The 25047-nt window shown below is 39.4% G+C and overlaps 1 long non-coding RNA gene across 1 annotated transcript; it reads left to right on the top strand.

The window, feature by feature from the left end:
* The first annotated feature begins 347 nt into the window (after nucleotides 1–347).
* Nucleotides 348–11595, top strand: LOC135180797 (uncharacterized). Its single transcript, XR_010304562.1, has 2 exons — nucleotides 348–419; nucleotides 11268–11595. It is a non-coding gene; the product is annotated as an uncharacterized LOC135180797 (long non-coding RNA).
* Nucleotides 11596–25047: the final 13452 nt, after the last annotated feature.

The following is a 25047-nucleotide window of genomic DNA, read 5'->3' as shown; positions in this document are numbered from 1 at the left end:
CTCAAGCCTAAATTTCCCCTGGCACAGTCTGAGGCTGTGTCCTCTCTTCTGGCGCTGGCCACCTGAGAGAAGAGAGCAACCTCTCCCTGGCTACAACCTCCCCTCAGGTAGTCGTAGACAGCAATAAGATCACTCCACCCTATCTGCCTCTTTCCCACCCCACAACTCATTTTCCTGCAAACTCCGAGCACCTGGGTTCTGTTAGAGTCTCCTCCCACTCCACCCTATCTGCCCCTTTCCCACCCCACAACTCATTTCCCCCCAAACTCAGAGCACCTGGGCTCTGTTGGAGTCTCCTCCCACCCCAGGTGTGACCACTTTGCCCTCCCTCCCCACTCTCCTTTATAATGGGCCCCGGGAAGGGCAGAAGCTCTAAGTTTGCCCAACTGGGCAGAGGGATCCTCCTCGGATCGTCCTCGGTGAGTCCTTGTGGTGCTCACTGGGTGAATGGTGGAGGGGATCCAAAGGCCGGGGGGCCTGGTTGGCCCCCCGGTTAGGTAGGGACCAACTCAATTACTGCTCTGACATTACTCACGGGCGCTGGTTGGAACACAGAATCATTGAGGCTTTTATACTGTTTTGTTTTATAACTACTCTGTTTCAAAATACTGATCCTTAATGGTCTCCTTCAGTATTTGCTGCTGCTTCTTTTTGGTTTGTTTTTATTTTTGAACAACAAATGAATGCAGGTCCTTCCTTTTGAAGCTAAGCAGAAAGAGAAAAAATATTTAAGCTTGCATGCCACAGCTGCAGGCTGTGAATTATCACACTAGGGAAGAGTAGAAACACCACCCACATAATCCAGTGAGAGGCCTGATTCATTTTGTGTCTGAGGCAATCACTGTGGTCTTACAAAGCAGAAATGAGTCTCCTTAGCAGGCTTCACAGGACCAAAATAAATAAATAAATAGATGGCAATAATTCATACTAGTTCAAAGCAAGACTCATATTCTCACTTTTGGTTTTCCACCTTATTTTCTTACTATTTTGCAACTTACTTGACTTTACATATAACAGTGGAATTGAATGTGAGTTAGGATATAATGGGGAGCCAAACAGTAACTCCCCAGACGAACTTGTGAGAAGTGATATAGTTAGCATCTAAGAAGCAGATACAAACAACTCTGCAGAGCCTGTTTTTCAGCCTTCTTATTCCAGGGCCGTCAGGAAACCTTGCTTCCTATCTCACACATAGAACAGGTTGGCATCTGTTTAAGATCCCAATGGAAGCACCTGCCTAGGGTCCTCTCTAAATATGCAGGAGTCCACTCAGTATGCATAGACACTCTTTATGTAGCTTTCTACAGATCATCAATAGTGAATAATGAAGAGAGAGACATTAAATTCTGCCTTTTACGTTCTTTACTCGAGGCTGTAGGGAGGTTTTATTCCTCTTGAGATCCTAATGTTTGAATTTTCACTTGAAGAGCTTTAAAACAGGATCTTTCCTTCAAAAAATGAGGTGGATTAATGATTTAGGAGTTCAGCTATGGACAGTTGTTGATGGAAAGATGACTGCAGTACTTGTCCAGAAACAATCTATGCTATTGCCTCAAAATATTCATACTCTTGCTGTCCATCCCTTCATACAATGCTGTAGTCACAGCATTGTGTTTATTAGGGTTGGGGTTAGAGATTAGGGTTACAGTTGGGGCTGGTGTTAGGGTTAGGGTTGGGGTTAGGCTTTGGGTTAGATTTAGGTGCTAGGTTACGGGTGTTAGGATTAGGAATGGGTTTAGGGTTAGGATTATGGGTTAGGGATTTGGGATTAGAAGTTGTGGGTTAGATTTATGTTTAGGCAGGTGTCAAGAAGATGTGACCAGTCTGTTTTCAGTGGTACCCAGTGATAGGGCCATCAGACATGAACTAGGACACAGGGAGTTCCATATATGCATAAAGAAAAACTTCGTTACTTTGAAGAAGATGGAGTAATGAAACATGCTGTCCAGAGAGGTTGTGGAGTCCCCTTCTCTGGAGACCTTCAAAACCCACCTGGAAGCATTCCTGTGCAACCTGCTTCAGCAAGGCAGTTGGACAAAATGAGCTCCAAACCCCCTATCATTCTGTGTGTAATTATGGGATCTTTGTAGTTCGCTTCCAACTGGAACTAGTCTAGTCTACATCTCCAGGAATACCTTGGACGTGATATTCAGTTTCTCTTCTACAGGATGAGGAAACTGCAACTGTATATTTAATATGTGTGAGCAGATGCACTGTAAGGACACTTTCTAGATAAACTCTCTCAGCTGAGTTGAGTAACTGCACGAACAATTTGAGGGTACTGGCCAGATTTAGACTTGGGTGATATACTAACCTACTCAATTCTCTCAGTAAATTGTAGGGATGTGGAAGAGCTCATCTCTTAATCTGAATTTACAAGAACAGAAATTGCATAGATTTCAGATTGTTCCTACCAAATCTAGATGTAAATTAATAAAACCACTTAATGTTACTCTAATAGTTTTTACTATTAGAGTAAAAAAAATAAATAAATCTAGTATTGTAAACTTTCTCTACATTTAGAGATTTAAACCCAAGTTATATCACATATGGTTCTAAATCTCTACTTGCATCTATACATGCTTGAATTCATGTGTATTTCAAAGCTAAAACCTAGATCAGTATTTATTCTAGTGACAGTAGAAATATGGCTCAGAATTTAGTGAACATCCACAAATTTTGCTGAGGCCAGTAAAGTTCTAAAGAGATATATGAATTGTATTTAACAGCCTTAGATGTATGTAATGATCTTGTAGGAATGAGTGTCTTAAGCTTCTATAAAGTAAAATATAAACCTGAAAAAATGTCACAGGATCACTTCTCAGTTTACTCATAAAACATAGCCTCAGCTGTATTTTATTATGTATATTAAAAAGCTGTAATCTCTGAAAAGCTTGACAGGCATTGCCTCTGAACTCACACTAACAGGCATCTTAAACAGAAAAGTAACTGAATACAGGAGAAATAACTGTTCTGAGAGCTTTGGCATGGTCCTTGTTGCCAGGGAAACCTCTTCTTTGTCTCTACGTGTTCAGAATGGCTGCCTCATTAGATGGGAATCTGATCACCAGTTTACACTATGGGGCGAAAAAACAGGGAAGGGGTAAAGCCAACAGGTCTGCAAATCTTTCAGGCAGTGCCAAGAATCAATAGAGGTAGTGTTAAAGAAATCTATGTATAATTATAATCATAACTATGTTCTTTTGGGAATAAATTTGCCCAGACTGCTTCATTACACATTCAGGAGTGAGCAGTTCTTGATTTTCTTTTACTGAACTTAAAAAAAAAAGCGTGCAGACCACAAAAGTATTCAATTGTGTGTTTTGTCTAAAATACAGCTTTACATTTCCATATGGAAAAAAAAATCTACTTAATGGGTTCATCCAGCTTATTTAACTGCCTGAGAGTCTGCTTTAGCATGGCTGCAGATATTATTGATGGAGTCAAAAGTATAAAATCGGAGCATAAAAGCCTATAGCAGTGCATTTATTACTTTGGTCATAAAGAAGACTGATGAAAAAATAGTAAGAATCTGAAAAAAATATAGTAACAAGAGACTTACTTTATGTTAACTCCTAAGTTTTAATCAAGATACTAAACTCAGTACCACATAAAATTCACAAGTGCAGCAGAACTAGAGGCAGTTTCAAGGCATTACTCATTGGTAATACAACTATGAATTCAAGGTCCCTCAGGAGCTCAGCTCCTGCCCCTCGCTGATGAGAAAAGCCTTTGAAAACAGGGTTGGAGCTTAACCTCCACCCCTTTGTGGCTTATAAATATCAACAAAAGGAAAGGATTTTCAAGTCATCATCCCAGCATCTCTGAGATGAAAAATAAAATCCATATCACAGGTGAAATAGTTAACTTCTCATATTTATGAAGAGGAGAAAGCAACCCAGCTGGAAAAAAAAAATTTTTTTTTTACTCTATTAGATGTGAAACTGCACAGGTAGGTGCAAAAACGAGTGTGTCTGACTACCCAGGCTGAGATTAACTGCTTACTTACCAAGAATGTAATGATTTGCATGTACCTGGATCCATTTCCCTTCTTACTCAGTTTATGACTGTTGCTTAAGAAGCAGTAGTCTTATTATTCTTATGTTGTGGATTTGTTTTGTTTTGTTTAATTTTGTTTTGGTTAAAAAAGCCTTTTATATGACAAACATTTCTGAGGATTTTTCCCCCACCATTATTAAAATATTTCTTGTAGATTGCAACTAGAGGAAAAGTAATGGCAGAGTCTCATCCTCTCTTCACTACATGGCAAGAACATACACACACACTCTTACACTTGCTCTTCCCAGAAAGGAAGCTGAACTTTCCAGTTCCATGTTACAGATAGAGAAGTGGACAATGATGTTTAAAATTGATATACAAAGTAAAAAGTAGCAGACAGAAAGATACTAGATTATTATTTGAAGTAGGCCTGATATACCAGATCTGAAGCATCTTTGCTCTTTTTAGCACTGACTTAATAACTTCTGGTAAACACAGAGTAGGCAAATGGTTCCTCTTTGCTTCCTTTTTGAGCAAATACACACAAGCACACCAGGGTTTGAAGAAGATTAAAAAACACTGCCTGAATCTTAATGCAGAAATGTGTGAGCCAGAATGTCTGTGAGAAAAGTCAATTAATTAGAAGAAACAATTATAACAATAGTTATTATAAACAACCTATTTTGTTATGATAGTTTAACTGAATCAGCTGGAAACTCTAGGACTTGATGTGTGCTACATTTCAAAGTCCCTTCATTCTTGGAGCTGTCGAGTAGCAGATTTTGCCTCCAGTTAGCCTCTGCTGACATAATCCCTTGAATGTATTTCTCTATTGACATAATTTCTTGATTGCATTAACAGACCTGAAATGTAAAATCTGATTTTGCTTCATTTTTGAAGAGGAGTTTGAAAAGAATATTGAAGAGATTCCAGTAATTCACTGATCTTTCAATACAGAAAGAGAAAAATGTTCAAGAAAAAAAAAAGTATACTTTTCTGTCTCAAACATTTTACAGAAATATTTGCATATTTTCTTACACCAAAAGCATAAAAACATAAAGAAAGGAAATTAAAATGCAACTTTTGATTCAGCCTAGTTTTTCAGCTCAAATAATAATTTTAGGCTTCATATGAATTTGTTGCTAATACCTAGTTGCTAAAAAATGCATAGGTTGTACAACTTCTATGGCTCAGGGCCTCACTTTAAAACAGAAAATAATTTTCCTATACACTTTGAAAAAAAATCTACAGAATCTGTGCTTAGGAGTGCATTGAAAATTTCTTCTTCAGTGTACCAACTTGTTCAAGGTACCAAGTAGCTTACATTCCTTTATTTTACACATAGTATTGAGATCCAAGGAAACAGTCAAAATTTAAGCCCGTTAAATAGACAGATTCTAGACTGGAAATGGATGCACAAACAACACCATGATTGAATCAAAATCTTCCAGAACTAAAAATATAAGCAATTGGATTTAGAAGGCCATGAAGGAAAAGGGGCAGTTGTACAGATGTAAAAACCTTGGTGATACTGTGAAATCTCCATGCAAAAGTCTCTAAGTCATTGCTGAGCCTGTAAACTAATGCTTACACATAAAAGACAGCCTTTCAATATTAAAAAAAACCAGAAAATGTGTAAGTGAAAAAATGCAGACCATACAGAGTGGTTTTAAAAGCAGATTGTATCTTGTAAATGTCCAGCATACTCACAGGATCCTTCATCCTGTGACACAGGACCTGCTCTCTGATCTCAGCATGCATCCAGGGCCACAGCAATGAAGCAAGCAGCAGATGAGCTTCATCTTTATCCCATTGTTTTTCACAAGTGACACTGGATAGCCAACTGGAAGCACTAAATGTGGGCAATAGTGCAATTATTAGGTCTAGCACAAGACACATAGAGGCAAGGAGATTATGTCATTTGTTTAATGTACATGCAGAAGCGACACAGAGGAAAGGAAAAGGTCTCCCACCCTAGTTGGTGTTACCAGAAGGTGAATGCATGTGTTTCATTTGCATGTTTGTTTCTTCTCTCTCGAAGCCATCTTTAATTTAAAGGTGCTCACACATCTACCTGCAAAGTTGCCTGCTGTAGCAGGTACAGTCAGTGAAGGCAAGCTTGGAGTTTATACTCAAATGGTGTTGCTGTTTCTTGTTTCTACTTTTCCTCTCTATTTGGTGAATATAACAAACAAAAGCACTTTCTCAAAGCCAGAAAGAGAAATTAGAAGCTAAACTAGAAATTGGGCAGTCCAGTGCTGATTATCCCACCAGACCCCCAGAATCACACTCTTTGGACACTTTGTAACGTCACCTTTAAAAGGAAGCATTTTTACCAGCCAGCTGATTCTTTTAAACACCACATTGCCACTGGAAAATTGAAAACCACTAACTGTTCTCACAAAAATTTGGTATTGGCAGAGCTAAAAAAGTATCCTTTCTAGGGGTCATGTCTTGGGACAGTGCTTATGCAGTCCATCAGCAGTTCCCATCTCAGCATAACATACATTAAAATTCTAGAACACACTTTAAGGATTAATTTTAGGTTCTCTTTTCCTGACCCTCCATGCTTTTTCTTTTTGGAATTATCTCAGAAGCAACATGTGGTAGTTTGAGGGGGTCCCAGGTTTCCTTTAGAAAATTACAGAGACCAAGACCTGTCCCAGGGGATGGACCTGGTCATCCCAGGATGTTGTAACGTTGTTATTCTATTCCTCTTTCCAGTATCATAGGTTATAAGACTAGCTGATATCAGGGCCTTCCTGTCCCTTCCTCTCCTTCTTTCACTTCTCCCCAGGATGAGCACATGTCTCTACTTATCTCAGAGTTTGTGTGTGGGAGATGGCTTCTAGCTGGCAGGGAATTTTGAGCTGCATCATGCAGCCTTCAGAGGCCTTGTAGGCTTAAGCTGGGGAGGGCAGCTTCAGCCTACTCTTAGGCCTGCTAAGGGTGGAGGGGGTGGAGGATTCTGGATGGTTTTAGTTCAACAGGCTTGGCTTAGATGTGGATGTATTCATTTTACCTGAATGCCTTTTTGCATAGATGCACTAGTAAACAGGATCTTGCTTTAAACTTCCAAGTGCAGTATTTTCATTCTTATTCTTCAAAAGGTATAAAAGTAACTTCAGTCCTTCAGTCTTGGGTAGCTCATGGCCTCAAACTGGGACACAACAATATGCACAGAACCACAGAGCCGTAGAGGTTGGAAGGGAGCTCCAGAGATCATCAAGTCCAGCATCCCTGCCAAAGCGGGGTAGCTCACACAGGAATGCATCCAGGTGGGTGTTGAAACCAGTGCTCTGTCACTCTCACTGTAAAAAAGTTTCTCCTCATGTGGAGGTGAAACCTTCTATGTTCCAGTTTGTAGCCCTTGCTCCTTGTCTTATTGCTGCTGACCACAGAAAAGAGATTGGCCCCATCCACTTGGTACCCACCCCTCAGATATTTGTGGGCATGGATCAGATCTCCTCTCAGTCTTCTCTTCTCCAGACTAAACAGCCCCAGGTTTCTCAGTCTCTCTTCAGAGGGGAGATGCTCAAATCCCCCAGTCGTCCTTGTGGCTCTCCACTAGACTCTTTCCAGCAGGTCTCTGTCTCTCTTGAACTGGGGAGCCCAAAATTGGACACAGTATTCCACATGCGGTCTCAGCAGGGCAGAGTAGAGAGAGAGAGAAGAATCTCTGTAGACCTGGTGGACACGTTTTTCCTGATTCACCCCAAGGATGCTATTGGCTCTCTTTGCCACAAGAGCACATTGCTGTTCCATGGAGAGCTTGCTCTGCAACAAGACTCCAAGGTCTTTCTCCACAGAGCTGCTTTCCAGCAGGGCAGCCCCCAACCCGTACTGCATGCATATTATGACTGATAGTTTAGGTATATCCAAGAATGTTTGAAAATATGCAAAAAAAAATTTCCTTTTCTTCAAAATTTTAGCTAAGTTTGCATAGGTACTGTAGGTGAAAGAGAAAATAGCAAGAAATTAAACTATTGAAGCATTGTCAGTCTTATTTACAATGCTACCAAGGAAGAAAGCAGTTCCTGACACTTCTGTGGCTGCTCCAGCCTACTGTAAACAGGAGGTGGCAGTTCTAGTCTTTGATCCAATATGCTGCAGCATTACAAAACATCAGTAAGTAGCTGGGGAAGATGTTTCCACAATATGCAAGCTAAATAGCTTTTCCAAGGCTAGCTGGAGATGCTTTCCCTTTAATCCCTTTTTCCAGAAGGCTAAATTGTGCTGCAGAAAGGAAAAGTAAAAGAACAGAGCAGCTTTCTGGTAATTCAGTATTGGTAGTGTGGTAGAAACTCTGGAGCTATCTGCACTGCATTCAAGATTGTGCAACCATATAAAAATGTTCTTTTCAGGACTTTTCTGCAAACAAAATCATCTTTACTCATCTCGTGCTCTCTCTTGCATTAGTTTCACAACTCTTTCTTACTGGAGGAAATGCTTCTACTCTACAAAATTAATATTCTTCTTAAAGCCAAATTAATACACTCCTCTGCCAATACATGACAGGGAGCAAGCTGACAGAAGTTGACCTAAAATCCAACACAGCCTATGAAAATGGCCATTAATTTTAAATTTCTGTTGCTTTTCCAAGATGTCCTTCATTTGCTAAGGTGACATCACTTTATCATTAAAGTAACTTCAGGATTAAGCTCTAGATACAGAAACAAGAGCCTGAAAGGACATGTTAAACAACCCTAATGACAACAAGACCAATGGCAAAGTAAAGCCACTTTGAAAGTCTTTCACCACAGAGAGAAAAGAAGTAAAACAGAGGACATAAGGGTGTGAGAGACATCTAAGAAAATACTACAGGTAAGAGTTGTATTTACTGCTTTTTAATCCAGCTCTATATCCAGTCATGAAATACGTCAAGAATCACAGCGGAAATATACAGAAAAACATGTTGAGATTTTTATAGAGAATCTGGAAACTAGTTAAAGGTGAGAGCTACTAAAGACATCTGACATTCAGAATTGGGCAGAGGAGCAAGTATCTGCAAGGTGCTATTTTCATGAAGCTGTATAGTGTAATTGCCAGCTACATCTTTTCTTAAGAAAAGGCTTGATGTGCTTCATTCTAATCAAATAACCTTTACTTCCTGATCTTTCATCTACATCATCCCTGTAAGTAACTTCTCTCAGGGTGAAATGACTGCTTTATACCACAGTGTGTGAAACTAGGACATAATATATCATGGTCCTACTCTTCCTGCCATACAGTAGGAGCTCCTGTAGGATTCACCTGAGTGTATTAATCTTCACATGGTTATACAGGACCTCTCTAACTGTTGTGGGGCACTTCACACCTCTTCCCCACCCTGCTCTGTCAGCAGAAGTTTGGCTAGAGGAAGAAGGCAATGTGATCAAATCACTAACTCAATTCCTTTACATCCTCACAACGCAATATGTCCAGTTGCAGAAATATAAAACACAAATATGATATTATTAATCAGACAGGAACACACTCTGACATCTTTCATGTTTCACAGTAGAAGGATGATCCAAATCATACCTTGCAGATGTATTCTTCCACAATCTTTCTCAGATATTTAGGCAGCATTTAAGGATTTATATACAATAAAGTTTTCACAGTTTCATGACTGTGTGTCAACTGAACCATGGTAGCGGTCCCCAGGAGTGTCTTTTGGCCCAAAGCAGAACACTGCTTACCCTTCTTTCCAACCTAGCTGTGTTTAACTGCATTGTGTTCACTGACCACTAATGGAACATAAATGAACACGTTAGTGGTTCTTCTGACATATTGTACCTCAGGCTGTGTTAATATGTCATGATATCTAGGTTTCCTTGAATTATTTCCTAAAACAACAGCCAAACAAAAAGTGCTAAGATAGGGTAAAATCAGCACTGCATAATCCAATTTAAGAGGACATCTGGCAAACCAAACTTCTCACACAGTAGATCTCATGGTAAGAGTGAAGAGGCTGTTAAAAGATTGGCAGATGTTCTGGGTTCCTAAACTTCTGTTCTAAGCAGAGAGAGGTGCCTTCCTGCCTGCCACAAACATCCTTGGCTTCAAGGTTGAAACCTTCCTACATTAAGATACTTCCATAGTCTCCCTCTATCCACGAAAAATAAGAGCCACCTTCAACTGCATTGATCACAAGAAACAATATTTCCTGGTCACATAGAAGAGATTTGGGGCCTAAACTTGAATTTCATTTCCCTGTGTGTATGCAAAATCCAGACTTCATGACACATCCTGAGATATGGGTTTTCCAGTGACTCCATTGAAAATTGTATCATTTCTGCATAACCACCCCCCATGTTCTAGGATTAGAATCTCCATGAATCCCTGCATATTTCTGACATATGCTTTGAAGAACAACCTATAGTTAGTCTCTTTTATTCTTCTCTCACACATTGATATTCTTTTATCATGGCATCAGAGAACAGTAGGGGTTGGAAGGGAACTCTAATGATCACCTAGTCCAACCCTGCTGCCAGAGCAGGCTCACCTAGTGTAGGTCATGCTAGAATATATCCAGGTGGGTTTTGAATGTCTCCATAGGAGGAGACTCCACAACCTCTCTGGACAGCCTATTCCAGTGTTTTGTCACTTTCTGCAACAAGGACAGCTCTATCCCTGAGGATCTTTCTCCCTACAAGACCAGGTAGCATTTGAGAGACCAGGGCTTGTATTCCTCTTGCTGTGTAAGCACTGTTTGCTAATCTTACACATAGAAATTGCACATAGCTTGTGATAACACACAGACACCTGCATAGTTCATCTGTGCTTTAAGCAGCCATACACAAATCCACTCTCCTGTCAAGAAGGGAGTTTCATACCCTAGAAACAGCATTTTGAGTGTCTTGAGGTCTAGCAGTTATGGGTAGATGTGTAGCCTTGTAGATGTCCCCTAAGAAAGCAAGACATGACAGCACAGAAATGGAGGCAGAGAACAGTGTAGCCACCAAAAGGCAGTTCTGAGGCTACAAAGTAGATGATACATGCCTTTGAGAAATCAGATTTGTAAAGCACTTCTCGAAGCTGAGGTATGTAAACTGTCCTGATAGTTTCAGTGAGAGTGCTGAGGAATACACTTAGGTGTGTGCTTAAGAAACTCCAGCAAGAGAAGGAATGTATCAACTCCTCTAGACTTTAAAAATGTCTGAAAAAAAGTTTAGAAAGAAATGTAAAGGTTCAGACACACACACAAAAAGTTATTGAAGCTTAAAAACCTATTGCATGTCAGCTTAGATACTCTAACTGTTCAGGTAAATTCTCTTTTCTTGCAGATGTGACTGAAGTAAATTGTTCCAATTTTACCATAGTTGAAGCCCAAATGCTGACAGAAGAAGAAGAAAGAAGGGGACATGAAAATGGGGATGAAGAGAGAGAGAAGCAGACGGAAGGGAAGATGGATACAAGGTGGCATCAAGAGCAAAATAATTCAGAAAATGTCAAGCATAAAATCATGGTTTCTAGAAGCAGAGAAACAATACTTTTAAATATGTTAAAACACCTAATGTAAACAATAAAGAAAAAATGGAAAAGCAGCACAGACTACAAGGGAGGATGATTTCTACATTGAAAGCTGAATAATCTAAGGGAAAACAATTTTTTTTTAAAATGTCTGGTTTTTATCATCTCAATATTTGCAAAATGAGGCTGATTTTACCTGAGATTTTTCCCCCCTCAAAATTAGATATGAAAATATCTATCTTACTTGTATTCACTAGCTTCCTCCTAGAATTTTATGCATGATGCCAGAAAGGCATAATCATGCAAATTCCTGTTCAGTATCATCTACACTCATTTAAATATAAAGTAGCTGCTATTGAGCTATCCAATGTGTTTATCCCCTGGATGTTATAATAAAAACTCAGTCCTTGCTTTTATCAAGAGAAGGAAACAAAGTTAGAGTTTTGTGTTGCTTTGCCTCTCAATTGTTCATATAATTTCTAACTATCCCAATTTCTTTCTTTATTGTGGAGGATTTATTATAAATTATTTTGTGGAATTATGCTAGTTAGAAGCAAGCTGGAATGTTTTGGTAAAAGAACTAGATAACGGGCAGTGAAATGAAAAACAATTGTGTCTTCTCTCACTGTCATGCTGAGAACTCTGGGAAGAAGTAGTAAAACATTCTCCATTTTTGTCTTTCATTCTGCCTTTGCCTTCAGACCTGGTCACATCTCATTAACCTTGCTCCCACTAACCTTGCTCCCTAACCTCTTGGCTGCACCTCTCTTCTTTCTGAGAACTGGAGTAAGGTTGAGAGGGCAAGGGGAGGTGTTGGGGTGATTTGAGAGCCCCTCCTGGGGACTCAGGTTTCTGGGAGGGGAGTTGTGCTTCTGTATTGTTTATCCTTTGTATATTTCTGTCTATAACTGTATATATTGTAAATAGCTGCCTGCATATTTGCTGCTGTAAATAAATAGCTTCATTTATATTCCCAGAGGCCGTCTGAGTTAGCTGGGGCAAATTCAAAAGTGTGGGGGGGTGGGTTAATGCCCAAACCATCACAGGAAAAAAAAACCCACACCAAAATACCCCAAACACATTCTGGTCTAAAACTGTAGGCTAGAAATTTAGTGGACAAAATTAGAAAATGGAAATTTGAATCACAAGATATTCTTGATAGAATTGTCAGGTTTTCTGTTTAAAAACAAGTCTGCACCTGAGCTGGAACAATCCTCACAATCAATACAGACTGGGGGAGGATATGGTAGAAAGTAGCCCTGTGGAAAAAGACTTGGGGGGGCTGATGGGCAAAAAGCTGGATATGAGCAGACAGTGGCCTTCTGGCCAATGGCAGCCTGGGCTGCATCAAAAGATACATTGACAGAAGATCCAGAGAGGTGATTCTGTTACTTTGCTCTCCTCTGCTGAGATCTCACCTGGAGTACTGTGTCCAGGACACCAAAATTATCAGGGGGTTGAAACACCTCTGCTACAAGAACAGGCTGAGGGAGCTGAGGCTGTTCAGTCTTGAGAAGAGGAGGCTTTGTGGAGACCTAAAGGCAGCCTGCCAGTACCTAACAGGGGCTACAAGAATCCTGGAAAGAGACTATACAAAGGCCTGCAGTGATAAGATGAGACACAATGGCTTCAAAGTAGAGAGAAGCAGATTCAGATTGGATGTTAGAAACACTCTTTACTATGAGGGTGGTGGAACACTAGAATAGGAAGGTGGTTGAGGCCCTATCCCTGGAGATATTTGAAATGAGGCTCAATAAGGCTCTGGGCAACCTGAAGGTGTCCCTGCTGACTGCAGAGGGGATTGAACTAGTTGAGGTTTTGACCAAGCTGATCTCATTTTATGATCAGCTTATTCACCTGGTGAATATGGGTCAGGCTGTGGATGTAGTCTACTGGGGGTTCAGCAAAGCCTTTGACATCATCTGCCACAACAAGCTCCTAGCAAAGCTGGCAGCTCATGGCTTGGACAGTTTCACTCTGATATGGGTCAAGAACTGGCTGGAGGGCCAGGCCCAGAGAGTGGTGGTGAATGGTGCCACATCCAGTTGGCAGCTGTCACTAGTGGTGTTCCCCAAGGATCAGTGCTGGGCTCAGTCCTGTTCAATATCTTTGTTGATGATCTGGACGAGGGGATTGAGTCCAGAATCAGTAAGTTTGCGGATGACACCAAGCTAGGAGCAGGTGTGGATCTGTTGGAGGGTAGAAGAGCCCTACAGAGGGACCTTGACAGACTGGATGGGTGGGCAGAGTCCAATAGGATGAGATTTAACAAGGCCGAGTACAGGGTTCTGCACTTTGGCCACAACAACCCCAAGCAGCATAACAGGCTGGGGACAGGGTCGCTGGAGAGCATCCAGGCAGAAAGGAACCTGGAGGTACTGGTAGGGTAGATAGTAGCTGAAGATGAGGCAGCAGTGTGCCCAGGTGGCCTAGAGCCAATGGCATCCTGGCCTGTATCAGGAGCAGTGTGGCCAGTAGGACAAGGGAGGTTATTCTTCCCCTGTATTCAGCAGGGGTCAGGCCAGTGTAGACTGTCATTAGTATAGACATACATGGTAGTAGTGACTTATTTCCCATTTAGACAATAGGAAGAAAACCTAAAGAACACTGAAGATTTCTTCAGTTGTATACCTCCTTTCTTTGGCCGTTAATCACTAGCACCTTAAATATGGTGACAAAGTAATTCTTATATTTTGGAAAAGGTCAATCAAAAAATGGAAAAATCCAGTCAATAAATAATCTTATAAGGCTAAACATTGCATTCATTCTTTCCAAGTCACTCATTAGTCATCTACAGTGCCCTCAATGATGTTTTTATAGTATTATTTCAAAGTCCTTAATTATTGAGAAAGGAAATATTTTTAGCTCTGTCTATAGTAGAGGTCTGGTTTATCATAAATGAATGGTTTCCCAGTGGACAAGAAACTACCATGACAGAAACATTAATGCCTCTGAGCATCTACTGCCCCATTTCATTTTTTGAAGAAACTTAACAGTCTTCAGGAGAAATACTGGAGAAACAGAACTGAGAAGGAAAGTATAGGCAGGAAATGTTACTTTGTGGCAAAATGCTGTAAAATCAATTGTTTAAGGTTTTATCCTTTAAATGACTACATAAAATTATAATCCTAAACCCATGTTTTCAGTTTAAGCAGAAGAAGCTACATCTTTGCATAACAGGCCACAGCATTTCTAATGAGGGTTAAATGAGTAGGGTATCGTTTTGAACTCGAAAGACATTGGATGCCTTTTGAGCATTTTCTAAAATCCTTGGAAATGGTTTAGATGCCCATGTCATTTTTTTTAATTGCCTCCTCTGCCCTTGATGTCCAACAACCATTAAAAAGTCTAATATGAGCATCTAATTTTGAAATATTTTCCCTCATGAAAGTACTGTTCAATGTGTTTCTTTCATTCTGCCTTGGAATCATCCACACCAAATTTATACAGCTATTAAATGCATTGTCATAAGTTGATGAAGAGATTTTTTCTTTATTTAACCTAAGAATTTAAATAATTTTATGAACTTTTAGATTACTTAGGCCACACAGTCTTATTTTCAAAAGTGTCTCTGTATCTGAGTAGTCTGTCCCATTTGGCTGTAATGTTATTTATGTGATGTACTTGATTTATTCACATTTCTATCCATTCACTCAGGAGATCTGCTGCCTTTCAGCTGTTTGATGGCAATTTTACAAGGCCTACAATGATAAATGTCCAAATATAAACGATTAATAAATCAGTTATGCAGTTTCAGAAAAAAATAATCTGCTCAGTGTATTTAAAAAATCTTCCACTAGGAATAGACAGGCTTCCAAATACTGGAAGATATTTATAAAATACAGAATAAATTTGCTAATCATTTTAACAAATACATAAAGGGAGAGTTACAGGGAATTCAGGGAAAAAAAGAAGAACTAATAAGAGACTAAAAAGGCTGAGAAACATGTTCCTGAAAGGGAAAAAAGAGAGATCAGAGCTGCACATAAGACAATGACTGATACAAAGAGTACAGACAGAAAAAAACCCAAACCAACAACAACAAAAAACCAAACCCAAACAAAACAAACAAAAAACCCAAACCTGTATTTCCTGTCTCTTTTCTATGGTATAAGAACAAAGAGACAATCGAATGGTAGAAAGCTTGAAGAAAATAAGAGGAAGTGATTTCTCACAAAACATTAAATCAGTGAGGCAAAGATTAAAACGAATACTGGACGTGCAGTTTCCAGTGTGGGTCAGCAGGACACTTGCAGCTCAAAGAGTTTGGATACCAACCCACTCTGGACTAGCACTAGATACATGTAGGATACCTCAGGCTATCTATGATGGCACACCAGTACTTGCTGGTGACAGAGAGATAAAGCACTGTAAGAGAAGGTTGTATCTCACAGGTACGCAGGACTTGATTTTGCAGTCTGCCTAGGGGAAAAATAATCAAACTCAGATCAGGACAAAAAGAAACAAAATATTTATTGTGCTTCATTTCCCTTGTGAAACTGCATAAGTCTTTGTTGTGCAACAACTTTTGAGATTCAGGGTAAGTGGAAGAAGAAGCTACAAACATGAAAAGAGAAACGATAACATTACTACATGTCCAGAACTGCCTGAACGGAGGTTGTAGCCAGTGGGGTACAGTTCCTTCTCTCAGGCAACCAGTGACAGAACAAGAAGACGCAGTCTCAAGCTGCGCCAGGGCAGGTTTAGGCTGGACACTAGGAAGAAGTTCTTCACAGAATGAGTGATTGGCATTGGAATGGGCTGCCTGGGGAGGCGATGGAGTTACCACCCCTGGAGATGTTTAAAAGGAAACTGGATGAAGCACTTAGTGCCATGGTTTAGTTACTTAGAAGGTGGTAAATGGTAGGTTGGATCTCAAGGATCTTTTCCAACCTGATTAACTCTGTGGTTCTGTGATAACATTTTGTGCTGGTGGCAGTATTAGGAAATACTCCTATGACTTATATGTTAATTAATAGCAACTCAAAAGATTTTGTTTCTTGCTGAGTTATATGTGTGAGAAGATAGCTTTACCCCTGTTGACTGTTTCTCTCCCTACAGATATTGATCCAAAAACTGATTACTTGCATGGTAGCATATATTTTACTTAGGTATTATTTTTCTGCTAGTATAATAAAACTGTAAGGAAAAAATAAATTCAAAGTCTGAAATTACTAAATGCATGCCTGCATGCTTTGTAAAGGTGTGCAGAAGGTCTAAAATCATGTTTAGCTCCAATGTGAATCTTCTGTACAAGACAGACATTGAGAATTTTCTGAAGGATCCATTAATATCTGCTGTCTGAATTTTCATAAATTCAGTTCAGAGAGAGAATAAAATAAAGCCTATTTGGATGACTGGATTTAGAGCAGCAGCAACTGGACCTGACTGGCTAAATGCAGCATAAAAAAATTATTTATCTGTCAGCTCAGCTGTAATAACCACCTTATGTACATCTGCTGAGTCCATGCCAGTTGTGGAATGGATCTCTTTCTCTGAAATTTAGGGACACTACCACAGATAATTAATTTGTTATCATGAACTGACTTCACAACTGTTTAATTAAGATTGCAGATCAGCCTCAGGGCTGACTGTTATTATGGCATAGATGATAATTTGAAAGTTAGATAGCACTGATCTGGACATGCTAGATTAGTCACTTGGAAACAGCGGATTCACATCTATTAAAAACTCTCATCTGTACCATAACATTTGAAAATCTCTTGCCTGACTTCCTGGTATCACACATGCAGCAAAGCCTTGCTGTGTATATGTTAGTGATGAACAGTTTTCGGAGAGAGGCTCTGAACAGCAGAGATCTGTAAATGCAACTGTCAGTGCTTGGTAACTAGGCAATGGACCAACAACTCTGGGAAACACAGAAGGTGCAGGGTGTAAAAATCCAGATGTCTAGCCCAGTGTCCAATTAAGAAAGAATTCTAAATGAAAGAATGATTAAGTATGTTCATCTTAGAATATGGGTTTGAATCAGCCAAAAATGGACTAAAAATGAAATTGTTTCTTTCAGTCTAAGCATTACTAAGATAGAAAGAGCTTTTACATAACAGCAGAAAAGCAGATAACAGTTCTACTCTGGTTCCTGTGTGTATCAGAGAGTCTGAATGGGAAGCACCCTTTCCCCCCCTAAATGATTGAAAGTAGTGGGTGATGAGACAAGAATTTGATATGGAAGAGCAATAATACATAAACTACAGAGAAATAGAGCTGTTCTGTTTCTGCTTGTTCTGTTGTTTTCATTTGTTTCTGAAACTTGATTACTTGGGTACAGCAAAGAAACAATTCCCATGAGCTATTTTCTCATTTTGAGAACAGAAAGGAACAATATCAAGAGGTTCAAGGAAGGAAGGGTGACTAAGGCTAAGAATTGTCAGAGCTTAGCATTTCTTGGAATCCTCTAGGGTCATTTCCTTTCTGAAGACACTTCTAAGCATTGCCAATCTATCTGTTGCTTTTACTAAGAAAGCTTTCAGTAGATTTATTTGCTTTAAAGAAGATTATGGAAGAAAAGAATGACTTATCCTATTCTGCCTCCCACATCATCAACCAATTTAGAAGGCAAACTCATTACAGGAACTTTATTGCTGATGATACTTGAGTCAGAATTTAAAAAAAAAAAAAAACAACAAAGAAAAACCAAACCAAACCTAACCTTCTTGGCTTTTAGGTCATAAGTTGAGCTGGGCTGGGAGTTAGAATAAGCCATCTTTCCACTTGTATGTAAACAGACATTATCTGCAAGTCACTGAGATAGTAAAAGCTGAACTCCACTATGCTGTTTCAGAGCACTGCACTCTAGAACAGAGCAGAACTTTAAACAAAGATTCTGGGTGACGTTTTTCTTCAAAAGAACTTTTTTTACTCCTTTCCCCTCTTCTTGCACACAAGAAGTGATGAAACTGCACATTTTCAACATCCATTAAATATTAAAGAGTAATCTGAATATTGTTTAATTTCACAGAAAATAAACTTTATCTTGTATATAACTGAAAATTAGGAACTTTACATGGTGTTACTTAACCATATGTTAGAGGATGTAAATGGTGAAGGAAAGACTACATGAAAGTTAAAATAACATTAAAAAAAGATAGTTATTTGAGAAAAAGAAACAGGTTAAACATGTTTTATTTATGCTATTGTTTACAAGTTCATTAAAAAATTGAACATGCCAGGCAATAGAATTTAATTAGCTTGAGGCTCATGCATATTTAAGTGTTGAACTGTACTTGCATCTGTCTGAAAAACCATAGACACACAAGACTGGTCACGTATCTTTGGACCTGTAATATAAAAATCACTTTGTAGACTGTTAAGCATCTGCCCTTAATTTCATTGGGATCACACTCCAAGGACATTCAACCAATAATCTGTTTATAAAGCTTTGATCCTCTCCCTGATCAGACTAGCTTTACTATTGATTCCTTATTATAATTTATTTAACATAAAAGCTGTTACATAAGGTGATTAAAGTTGCTTAATGAGCTAACCGATTAGGGAGAAGTGAATTTGAGATCACTTTGAACCCACTCTAATTTTCCCAAAGAAACAAAATTTATGAAGTTTGAGGTCCTGGAGGAAAAAAGGAGAACACAGTTCTTTAATTAATAGGATATTTGGGTAGAAAAGATATTAGCTACTGAACAACTTTGATTTTTCATGGACCTGGAACATAAAATGAGCCCATTCGCTGCCTTTAGTTATGCCCTTGACACTAAGCAGAATTTGCCCCATGGCATACTGAGTCTCCCTCACACACAGACTAAATTGCAGTTGTTACTTTTAGTGTAAGATCAGAACAGAACTACTTAATCAAGTAAAGTTACAGAGAAGAGGACAGAATAGAGAAGCTGTGCTCAAAAATATAAAGTGGAAGTTTGCTTAAGGTAGTTTTTATCATATCTATTTCTGTGTCCCAATCTTAAACCAGTTACAGTATCACAGTATCATCAGGGTTGGAAGAGACCTCACAGATCATCAAGTCCAACCCTTTAACACAGAGCTCAAGGCTACACCATGGCACCAAGTGCCACGTCCAATCCTGCCTTGAACAGCTCCAGAGACAGCAACTCCACCACCTCCCCGGGCAGCCCATTCCAGTGTCCAATGACTCTCTCAGTGAAGAACTTTCTCCTCACCTCGAGCCTAAATCTTCCCTGGCGCAGCCTGAGGCTGTGTCCTCTCGTTCTGGCGCTGGCCACCTGAGAGAAGAGAGCAACCTCCTCCTGGCCACAACCACCCCTCAGGTAGTTGTAGACAGCAATAAGGTCACCCCTGAGCCTCCTCTTCTCCAGGCTAAACAATCCCAGCTCCCTCAGCCTCTCCTCGTAGGGCTGTGCTCAAGGCCTCTCACCAGCCTTGTTGCCCTTCTCTGGACACGCTCAAGCATCTCAATGTCCCTCCTAAACTGGGGGGCCCAGAACTGAACACAGTACTCAAGGTGTGGTCTAACCAGTGCAGAGTACAGGGGCAGAATGACCTCCCTGCTCCTGCTGACCACACCATTCCTGATGCAGGCCGGTATGCCACTGGCTCTCTTGGCCACCTGGCCACACTGCTGGCTCATGTTCAGGTGGGTTGGACCTGATTAGATTTTACTACCCTTCTGCACTTGAATACATTAAGGTACATGATATTTTATCACAGACAAAGTTTAGGTATTCTCCAGGCTGAACAAACCCAATCTCTTCAGCCTGTCCTCATATGTTATTCAATTTTTATTCAAGTTTTAATTCTTCAGGCAACAATACAAACTGTCCTGCAAAATTATCTTAATCTTTCTTCCACCGCATTTTAAAATTAATCTTCCAGGGTTAACAAATGTTATGGTGGTTCTAGCCAAAGATTTTGGAGATGAAAGTGATATTTCTAGCACAATGAGTTGTATCAATGAAGGCAAACTGAAACAGAATACTTGCAAAAAATCAATTTTAAATTGCTTGAATTAGTTTACCTAGGAGCACCTTTTGCCTAATGCCAATGAAAATAAGATAATAATCACAGTGTTTAGCAGATGAATCTCTGCTCAAGCAGAGTAGAATCCCAACTGTGTTGCCAAAGTTGAAGATGATGCTGTGCTGTAAGTCCATTAGTTAGCTAAAATCCTGCAAGAAAAAAAAAAAAAAAAGATTCAATATTGCTGTTGGGAATGTGGAAGACTAAAGTCTAAGTAACAGTTTGCTGAATAATGAGTAATAAATTCATCAGCCTACATTTTAAACAACTGAGGATAAGAGCTTCAGAAACATGCTGGACATGAACTCTATTTCAGATAAAAACTAGGATCATTTTGCTCAAAGTAGGTTTTTGGTTTGCTATTAATGACCAGCTGCCAGAGAGACAGTCTTCCTGAAAAAACAATTTCCTTTTGAATGGCAAGCCTATTAAAACTTGCATTTAATTTGTTAACAAGTATCACACTTAAAAGCAAATTTCTAATATAATTAGGTATGTATACTAAACAAGACAATTTTAAGTGATCTTTAAATGCAAAGAATTACTGTGTTGTAATGCAGCCCTTGAAAACTCTACCTGGATTTGTCAAAAAAACCCACAGTGCATGAAAATCTTATTTCTACTGAAGCAAGCAGGAAAAAATCCAGCCCACTGTTACTGATCTACATGCTTTTCCATAACAGACATTTGGAGAGTTGAAACCTGAGTTGGATATTTTACAATGGTGCATAGGATAGACAACACTCAGGTATAGAATTATAGAATGGTTTAGGTTGGAAGGGACCTCAAAGATCATTCAGTTCCAACCCCCAGCCATAGGCAGGGACACCTCCCACTAGGACAGCTCAAGACCTCATCCAACCTAGCCTTGAGCACCTCAAGGGAGGGAACATCTTCAACCTCCCTAGGCAACCTGTCCCAGTGTTTCACCACCCTCACTGTAAAGAACTTCCTAACATCTAGTTTAAAACTCCCCTCTTCTGATTTAAACCCATTACCCCTCATCCTGTCATTACAGTATTATCTTTAGAATCATGATATTGCTGTCATTTGCAAAGCAATTGTTACAAATACCTGCTTTTTACACTACATCACATCACATTTTACTGATTGGAAGTATTCAAAGGAGAAATAAGGATCTGTTATGTGTTAGTAACCATTTGATACTGGCATAGAGTGAAACTTGAAGATAATTTAAAATAATTATTATATTGTCTTATAAATGCAAGGAGATCTTAAGGACTAAGTACAAAGACTACTCTGCTACAGTCTGAGATAGGCTAGATTAGTAGGTGTGGGCGAAGTGACATGAAAAATTTTATTAACTGAAATTAGTGTCATAGGTTTAAGACTAATGTCCAGAGAGGTGCCCGCAAGGGGCTTGAACAGGACACTGCAAAATATATTTATCCCATCCCATTGCCCTGCAAATTTCTACATAATCTGCAGTACAGCTTGTTGTTTCCCCTTCTTTTTTTCCTTCTTTTCTTTTGTCTTTGCTTGCTTTCTGCTCACCTTGCTTGGGTTATGGTAAAAAGAGTGGTGGGGAGCAGGGAGAAATAATATTTGTTAGCTGGCATCAGTCTCTAAGGTTTGTCCATGGGAGTGCCCAGGGGGGGTGTGGGATGCTGTTGGGTTGTAAGTATGTGTATGTATATGTTTATTATCCTTTATATTTACTTTACTTTTGTAGTTAGTCTGCTTTTGTAAACAATAATTTAACTTCCAAATTGTGTTCAAATGTGGTTATTTGGTAAATCTCGAATTCTATGTGGTGCAAAACCCACCACAATCAAATGGAAGGATTTTTTTTCCCCCTGCTTCTGCATCATGGATGCACATTCACTAAAAAACACTGGCAAGATAGGTGGACAACCAGCACAGCAAGGTATTTCTAATCATGCACAGTGTCTAAGTTGCTTTGTTCTGTGTCTCACAGCAGGAGAAATTTCACTTCTGTAGACTCTCATCTGGACGTTTCAACCCCGGGATAAATCTTTTATGCATTTCTTCAGACCTTAGTTGGTGAGCATAGTAATGAGTGATCCTCTGCAACTGAGCACTGTTGTCTTGATGAGCACACTTATATTATAGGAAGCATGTCTTACAAATGTAAAACTCATGTCAAGCTGATATTCAAATACTTATTCAAGAGTATCTTCTGAAGAAAAGCATAGCACAACAGGAGACAGTAAGCAGTCAGAAGAAGCAAAAAAATGAAAGAAAATTTATGTGTATCTGGCATTTTGTAGAAGTAAAGACACCCAGATGCTTTCTAATAAAGAGAGCTAGACCCCTGCTGTATGCATTTTGAGGCTTTCCAAGATCACCAAAGCAAGTGGAAGACTTGAAAAGTTTTATAAATATTTGACTTAATTTAAAAGGTGGAATCTTGGCCTTGTCTAAGTCTGTGGGAAGAGTCTTTTTGATTACAAAAGAGCTGTTTTCCCAGCAACCACAATTACTTCTGCATCTGACAGGTCTGTACAAAGAGTGAGGGGGCTTTGGTGCTGGTTGCACATCAATTTATTTTTTCACACAGTAACTGTTGTAGAAATCAAAGCATGGAGAAGAGAAATACATATTTTTGTGTCTGATAAAAGTGAGATAAAAGGATGAAAAACATGCTTACCTTCTTTAAATCCTTCTCTGTCTTATCAGTGATGGAGCCAACACTGAATGTGGGCCTGAATGCATGTTGGGAAGTGATGAAATATTTTTAACACACTTTTTTGTTATTCATTTTATGTTTATAAGTATTTTCCAAATTGTTTTGCTTTCCTTCAGCCTTCATTTGAATAAAACCATTAAAAAATAATAAAAAAACCAACCCTGATCTTTCTCATCCAATGGAAGCCTCTCTGGATTTAAAACTGTTACTTAAAAGGACACTCATCTTCCACTTTCTATTTTCTCTTCAATGTTTTAGACTCCTCTGTTGATGATGGTGCTGTGTTTTTACTTACATAGGAGCTTTTGTCATGAAGGTTGGGTGTTAGAAGGAAGTTCTTCACAGAGAGAGTGATTTGACATTGGACTGGGTTGCCCAGGGAGGTGGTGGAGTCACTGTCCCTGGAGGTGTTCAAAAAAAGGCTGGATGAGGCACTTAGTGCCATGGTCTAGTTGATTGGATAGGGCTGGGTGCTAGGTTGGACTGGATGATCTTGGAGGCCTCTTCCAACCTGGTCGATTTTATGATTCTATGAAGCATTAACCTCATGAGACAAGACTGGATAGAAAGGGAATTAGGAAGTACTTGAGGGAAATTACTAAGCATGCAGTTGGCTAACCACAAGGGATCAAAGGATTTAGAATTTGGCACATACCTTTTATTAACATCAACAGACTGATTTAATCTACAAGTAGCCGTGGTGAATAGTTTGAAAGTTAAACAATGAAATATAATTTGTGGCTCTGTGTTACAAAACAACCAAATGTTTAGCAATTTTTTCAGTAACCTTTGTTGATAGAGCTTTAAAAAGTGTTTGACCTTTCAAAGAAAAAAAACACACAACAATTATAACCATTTTGCTTTCCTTTAACTTGGATATTTTCAACCTAGCTTGACTTTAGCAGTGTAAAATGGATCGCTAAAATTTCATCTTGAGAAATTGCTTGGGTTTTTTTCCTGAAATAGTGATTATATTTTACTCACCTTATCTTGGCTTTCTTGCCATTTCTTGACATTTTTGTGATGAATATCCCACACTGTTGCATGATGTTCATGTAAGCACACAGATCTCAATTTTCTGAAAAATAATTAAACCATTTAAATATTAAATGGATTTAAAATGAGCAAATTTCAGGTAATTAAATTATTTGATTTTTGGAGTCAGGGTATGAGTAATTTTCTTCAGGAGTGCAGAGATTTATATGTGGGGAGGAGGTGGGGTAAGGTACTGGACAGCAAATAATAATGGATTATGAAAGGTTAACTGATTTAGGTGGTTCTATGTTGAAGAGTATATTCAATTTACTCCGGCAGTGAATTCTTTGCCCATAGGTATCTTAAGCCTCTAAGTTTATGAGGAACTTCACCTGAATCATGGAACAGTTTAATGTGTACTGGTACATTTTGAATACTTTCAATCCTCTATCATTTAGTTTGCAGCATCATGAAATTGAGGTACATAATTGTTCTTGCAGCACTTCATCCCTCCTACAGCTCACTTTAGCATGCTGAATGGATGGGATTCACTCTTCGTGGGCTTGGCACAGTGGGATTCAGATCTGCCTACAACACAGGCACATTTCTCCACCACCCCCATCCCTCCTCAAAGACAGCAGGGACCTGGCAGAGATCTCAATCACTGCAGGGCACAAGGTAAGGCTCTCAGCAGTAGCAGGACCTTCTGGCACACCAACACAACATCCAGCAGTTCAGTCACTAGGCACATCCAGCAGGAATGGAAGTCCATGCACTGAAAATGAAAGAAGCCTGCACAGTAATAATGAAAGCAAACCCAGGTCTTGTTTTGTTTGAAATCTTTGCATTCTCCAGAGCCCCCCCCAGCCACACAGCTCTACAAGGTGGCATGTGAAAGCCTGTAAGTTACCCACTATTTGCATCCTGCTCAGTCTGTTCAGCCTGGAGAAGAGAGGCCTCTGGGGAGACTTTATTGC

The sequence above is a fragment of the Pogoniulus pusillus genome, chromosome 1, assembly GCF_015220805.1.
Source record: "Pogoniulus pusillus isolate bPogPus1 chromosome 1, bPogPus1.pri, whole genome shotgun sequence".
Lineage (NCBI taxonomy): Eukaryota > Metazoa > Chordata > Aves > Piciformes > Lybiidae > Pogoniulus > Pogoniulus pusillus.
Note: the sequence above shows the minus strand (reverse complement) of the source record. Positions and strands in the feature narration are given on the sequence as shown.